Source organism: Chrysochloris asiatica, unplaced genomic scaffold (assembly GCF_000296735.1).
Source record: "Chrysochloris asiatica unplaced genomic scaffold, ChrAsi1.0 scaffold00143, whole genome shotgun sequence".
NCBI classification, from domain to species: Eukaryota; Metazoa; Chordata; class Mammalia; order Afrosoricida; family Chrysochloridae; genus Chrysochloris; species Chrysochloris asiatica.
The window spans coordinates 2,112,056-2,119,396 of NW_006408661.1; positions in this window are offsets into that span (position 1 = coordinate 2,112,056).

The following is a 7,341-nucleotide window of genomic DNA, read 5'->3' on the forward strand; positions in this document are numbered from 1 at the left end:
CAGGATCAGACATTGTTTCATTCTGCTGTGCATGGGTTCACTATGAGTCAGTTCTGACTTGATGGCACCTGACAACAACAACAAGGATGAATGTAAAACTAATGTCCCCCCATGTAAACTCTCACATAATTCACAATAACATATTTTAAAAAGTGGATGTCAAAACAGCAATGAAGTGGCAAGCTAAGCCCTACAATATGCAATAGACTCCTGTGAACCCGAGTGGAGACCTGGTGGGCCAGCAGTGTGGCAAGACCTGGGAACTCTTGGGCCCAGAGTCAGTGACATAGCCACAGAGGACTAGAATGGAGAGTGAATAATCCAGCTGAGAAGAAGAGAGGGCATATGCACAAGAATATCCATACATGCAGATAATACCCACTTGACCAGGTTTTCAATAAGTGGATGATCAGAGCTCAGCCAGAAGAAGATAGAGGGGAAAAAAATTAATCTGATACAATTTGATGAACTTGACCTACACTTATGGATGCTGTAGCTCAAAGAGGAAACCGATGTTACAGCAAGGATCATTCCCATCCCCTCCATACTCAGAGTAGACATGGATGGGCAACTTGGTCTTTGGCTACCCAAAATGGGGGGGGGGGACTACAAAGATAAGAAGTGACTGGCTTGCAAGCTTTCAAGAGGGAACCTAGATCCAGAGGGCGTGGAGGAAGGTAGAATCTCCACTGTGTAGTATCCAATCTTTCTAGGCAGAATTGATTAAATGAAATGCAGATAAGTCTCTTGTGATACAATAGTGAATAATTGTTATCAGGACTGATTGTGAGGATTGGAACTGTAAAGGTAGACATATTATAGCAAGGAGGGGAGTGATTAACTTTTCAGTCTAGGAGCGGAGGTCCCTGGGAACATCAATGGAGAAGAGTGGAGAGTGGGACCCTACCCAGAGAAGCAGTGATGCCTGAGATGGAGACAGAGATGATGACATGGAGAGATGGAGCATCTGGGGACTTTAGATTCAGAGAGGGAAAGGGGCTGTATGCTGACGACCCAGGTGCAGGCTTGTAGTGTATACCCTTTGGTTGGTTGATGATGCATGGAGGGGATTGTAACTATGGCAATGAATCTATATATGATAGAATGAATGTAAAACTAATATTCTCCCATGTAAACTATCGCATAATTCACAATAAAACTTTAAAAAAATAAGTGGATGTCAGAGGAGACTCTGAAACTTCATCTCCAGCATAGATATGCTAAAGTAAATGGAAGAAATTAAGAGGTAAAAGAAGTGAACAGAAATTTTTAAAGAGCAGCTTGAGGACACAAAGTCAAAAATTATAGTGAACTGTGCAAAGATCTGCAGTTAGAAAACCAAAATGAAAGCACATGTTTAGATTTTGGCAAGCTAAAAGAACTGAGGAATAAGTTCAAGCATTGACTTAAAATACTGAAGAATGTTATGGACAAAATATTGAATGATGCAGAAAGTCACAAAAGAAGATAGAAGAAATACACAGAGACACTATACCATTAAAAAAATGGTTGAGGTTCAACCATTTCAAGAGGTAGCATAATATCAAGAGCCAGTGGTACTGAAGGAAGATGTCCAAGCTGCACTGAAGGCATTGGCAAAGAACAAAGCACACGGAGTTGATGGAATTCAAATTGATTCCTTTCAACAAAGGAAAGCAACACTGGGGACATTCACTCAACTATTCCAAGAAATTTGGAAGACAACTACCTGGCCAACTGACTGGAAGAGATCTATATCTGTGCCCATTTCAAAGAGAGGTGATCTAATGGGATGCAAAAGTCACCAGACAATGTCATTAATATTGCACGCAAGTAAAATTTTGCTAAAGATAATTAAAATAAAAATGGCTGCAACCATATACTAATAGAGAACTTCTAGAGGTTCAAGCCAAATTCAGAAAAGGAAGTGGAATGTAGGATATCATTGCTGACATCAGATTGATTTTGGCTGAAAGCAGAGATTACCAAAAGCATGCTTACCCGTGCTTTATTGACTTTGCAAAGGCTTTCGATTATATGGATCATGACAAGCTATGGACATCTTTGTGGATAATGAGTATTCCAGAACACTTAATGAGGCAGTTGTGCATAAACCAAGACACAGTTGAGGCAGTTGTGCATAAACACTCATGAGGCAGTTGTGCACAAACCAAGACACAGTTGCTTGAACAGGAAAAAGGAACATCGAATGGTATAAAATTAGAAAAGTTATATGGCAGGGTTGTATTCTCTCACCATACTTATCCAATATGTATGTTGAGCAAGTAATCTGAGAAGCTGGATTATATGAAAAACAAAAACAAAACAAAAAATATGGCATCAGGATAAGGGAAAACTCATTAACAACCTTCTATATGCAGATGATACAAACTTGCTTGCTAAAAGCAAAGTTAACTTTAACTCACTGATGAAGATCAAAGACCATATTGATCTTCCATATGCATTTCAACTAAATGTAAAAACAAAACAAAACAAAAATCCTCACCACTAAACAACATCCACATAAATGGAGAAAAGATTGAAGTTGTAAAATATTTCATTTGGATTAGATCAGCATCAACACTGATGGAAACAATAGTCAAGAAATTAAATGACCTATTGCATTAGGCAAATATTGCTACACAAGAACTCTTAAGAGTGTGTGTTCAAGAGAAAAGATGTTGGTTTGAGGTCAAAGTGTCCTTGACCCAAGCCATGGTATATACAATAACCTCATATGCATGTGAAAATTGAACAGTGAATAAGGAGGATCTTAAGCGAATTCATGCATTTGAGTAATGGTGTTAGAGGAGAATATTAAAAGTACTATGGATTGCCAAAAGAAAAAACTAATCTGTGTTGCAAGAAGGACATTCAGAATGTTTCCTGGAAGCCAGGATCGCCAGACTGCGTCTCTCATGCTGGGATCATGTCATCAGAATTAACTAGTCTCTGGAATATGATATCACATTTGGTAAAGTGGAGGGTGAGAGAAAAAAAGGAAGAACCCCAAAGAAATGGATTGGTACAGTGGCAGCAATAACAGGCTCAAATGTAGTAAAGATTGTCAGATTGGTGCAGGACCAGGCATTATTTTGTTCTGCTGTGTATAGGTTTGCTATGAGTTGGTACCCACTCAGTAGCAACTAACAACAACATGAAGTTATCTTTCAGTTCATTTCCTGTCCCAACCCACACTCTTATCTCATCATCATTTCCTGAATGTTTTACTATCATAAATTGAAAGCATTTAGTTTAATCTTTAAAGATAATTGCTTTCTAGCTTAAAAAATAAAAAAAGAAACAACTATAATCTACCTTGTTCCAGAAGTAATTTACAACATCTCATGAAGAAACACACAGAGCTGTATAATAAATAAAATACATTCTCAGTTGAAAAGAAATTTGAGGCAATGAAAATAATAATAGAACATATGTTGGTTCTAGGAGATAAGTACACCACAATTATATCATAAAATTCTATGCTAATATTAAGGGGAGACTGAAATTTGTAACTATCTCTCTATCAGTGAGCAGGGGCAAGATTATATTAAATTATGTAATTTAATGTGTTCATAAGGTTAAAATACATCAGTTACACTAGAGAAGCACAAAGATAAACCTCTCTTCCAAAACCCACATCAGAAAGATGTACTGTCATGTTGTGAACTAACTTAATTCTAACAGTAAATATGTCACAGAGTCCCATGGTAGTGTTTCTTATAACATCCTACAAAATAAACTGATGACCTAAGTCAAAGGGGCAATATAATAAAATTGAAACCACAAGTGATTCAATAAAATGTGGTGATCTAGATTAATCCAATGATATATTTCACATTATAGAAAATATTGCTATGTTGTGTCTCTCATCTGGGTATTTAATATTTGTTGTGTGTCAGTATTGTCAAGATGATCTGTTCACATGAGTACTAGAAGTTCATGGTGACAGTTCAGTAAGCAACCAAATACTTTATGTAGCTGTAAAGCTGGGAGTAATGCTACCAGATTTTATAAAAGCTGAGTTGCTAACAGGGGTAAATGCTAACAGAGTTATCCACAGCATACTTGCACTGAAAGGATTTAAGGGGAAAATCACCAGCAAGGCAATGGGTCTTGCAGGGAAGAGAAGTTATTACACCACAGTGACAAAAGAGCACTAAGTGCTCCAAGTTCAGTTTCTAAAAAAAAAAAACCCTGTAATTCAAATGTATGAAAATTTTAAAGTAATTTCAATCAACAATCTACCTTAGCCTTTTAAACATAAATCAATTATCTAGAAAGCATTCTTTTAAGTCTAGAGTTTTGAGCAATATAATTTCCAGGTATACCCTAGAAACATAGTTGCAAGCTAGATTCCTAGGTATCAACTGAATAAGACACCCTACTACAGAGCAGCATTATTATTTACATACCAGCTTTAAACTGGAGGACTGTTGAAACACACATTACACCCTAGTTTCTGAAGAGCTGAGAAGGGATTATTTCTACTTTGAAGATCATTTCTCATCTGATATCAAAATTTTGCATTTGCACATAAAAAATTGCTTAGCTTCCAAGATTTTACAACGTGTGGGTGGAGGAGGCATAATTCATTCATAATTATTCATTTGTTTATTCATATTTTGTCTGGCACCCCCCAAAACCAAACCTTCTTAATTCTCTTTTTTACTATTATTTTCTACCATCACTAAAACCGTGCCTGGCTCATATATAATGGTCAAGAGATACTATTGGATGATAAATATGTGTTCAAATAAGACATTTATATTTTACACCCTCTGAAAATATTTATTATAAAGTCTATCTGTCTAGATCAGTGGTATAATTAAAAATAAATTAATTAATTAAAATGCATTACTTGACTCATACTCAGTAATGGTGATTGTTTTATTTCATGATAGTTTCTGCTGTCTTAATTTTAACAATTGTTTTGTTGTTATTGTTGTTAAGTGCCATCGAGTCGGTTCCGACCCATAGCGACCCTGTACAGGGTTTCCAAGGGTGTAAATCTTTACGGGAGTAGAAAGCCTCATCTTTCTCCCGAGGAGCGGCTGGTAGTTTCGAACCGCTGACCTTAAGGTTCGCAGCCCGATTCGTAACCACTACGCTACCAGAGCTCCATATAAAGTGTGCTAAAACAATTGTTTTAGCACACTTTAATTTTAATAAACTTGGATTCGAGAGATCCAGGAATCAAGGTTTGAAAAACATTGCAGTTTGTATTAATTTAGGTTCTGTGTGAGCATTAGTAGTCAAAGTTTTAACCCATATCCAATTCCTCATCAGCAGCAAAGTACCATGGATATCAAATAAACAACAAACAATCTTCTCATCACTAATAATTACTCCTTAAAATAAAAAAGTAAAAAATAGAACTCAGCAATGAAATGCCAGACTCAAACTTCAGTGCTTCTCTTTTAAAAGGAGACTGAAAAACTCAAGTTCATAAGCAAGAAGTTTTAGAAGAAATAGATGGAAGGCTATTAAGTTGATAATTTGGGGTAAATAATGAGTTTATCCACTTAAAAAGCAAGCTAACTTAACTCTGGATTTGTAAGTGATCATCATGATAACCCAGCCAAAAAGTTGCCTTCAATTTAACAAATTTCAGCACATTAGCCAATTTTCCATTCAAATTCAAACATTTTACATAAACTTATAGTTCCCAAGGTTTTAATGCTGTTTTTCGCTTTTTAACTTAATTCTCATATGTCATAGAACATCAACAACATATCCTCTAGGGTTATGTAAGGATACTAAGGTAAACTCAGGGGAAAAATTTGACTCCTTTAGTTTTGGAGGCTACTCCCAAAGATCTGGCAAGGTTATTAGCTATAGATGGTTATTTCTTAAAAAAAGGAAGGACTTATTTTAGAGACAGACACTCTGATGCAGTATTTTTTCTAATGTAGCAAATATGTGAAGTTAAATTATTTGGCTAGTGATATAGTTTATTCATGCAAATAATTGTTGCACTTCGGCTAAGTATCACAAACTCTGCTCAGTGCTTAGAATGCAAAGCTAAATTAACCCATGACTCTACGTTTGGAAGGTCACATTCTGATATTCAATTAGCTATAATAGTTATATCATTGTTGTTGCTAAATTATGTCAGTCAGTTCCAACTCATAAAGATCCTGTATAGGGTTTCTTAGACTTGCATATCTTTGCAGGACCAGAAAGCTTCACCTTTCTCCAGATAATAATTACAAGTCGTTGGTAACTGCCATCCAGGCAGTTCCAACTCATAGTGGTACTGTATAGGGTTTCCCAGGAACAGCTTTTGAGTTAGAACCGCTGACCTTGTACTTCAAATCGACTTTGTGGTCCAGGCTTATCCTATAGCACCATGCCAGGACTCCAATAATTATACTGTAGTTGTTATTGTTGTTAAATGCTATCAGGTCAGTTTTGACTCATAGAGACCCTGTATATTGTTTTTGAGAAGCAGCTAATGAGTTTAAACTGGCCTTGCTGTCCAGAACATTATCCTACAGAGACACATATAGTGATATATAAATGCAGGAGTCCTGGTGTGATGCCACGGGATAAAGCACTGGACGGCATGGTCGGTTTGAACCACAAGGTCGGCGGTTTGAACCTACCAGATGCTCCTCAGAAAACCCATAGGGTTGCTTTGAATCAGCATCATGTTACTAGCACTTAACAACAACAATGTATAAATACATGGGGAGAGTGGTGGCTACATACAATGAGCATTGGACTGTGAATGACAAGGTCCACAGTTTGAGCCTATCAGGCACTCCAAAGGAGAAAGATGAGTGCTTAATTTCCTGCAGAGATTTTCTTTTTTCCATTTTTATTGTGATTTGAGTGAAAGTTTACAAGACAGATCATCAATTTTACATTCAACAAATAAATATATTTTGTTTCATTACAAAGATTATAATCCCCTCCATCAGTTAACAGTATTTCTCTATATTCATTTTAGCACTTTTTTTAAAACATTCAGGCATATATAATAATTTAAACCACCTGCCTCCTGGATGCCAGCACTCAATCCCTATCTTTCCATTAATCCATAGTCCTCAGATGCTCCCTCTCTCCATGTCTCCATCTTTGTCTCCATTTCTGGTGTAGCTGCTACTCTAGATAAGGTCCCACATTCTGAGAGTGTTCTTCTTCCTTAATGGTCCTAGGGTCCTCTGCTTCTGCATTGTAAGATTAACTACTCCCCTTCTACCTTTATAATGCAACAGTCTCAATTAGTCTTAATAACAATTACTATTGAATCATAAGAATCTTATCCCCATCTCTTTTCAACAGACCCAAACTAGACAAGATGAAAACTATTCAGTGGGGACTTTATCTTCCCCCACATACTCTTTTTTTTTTTTT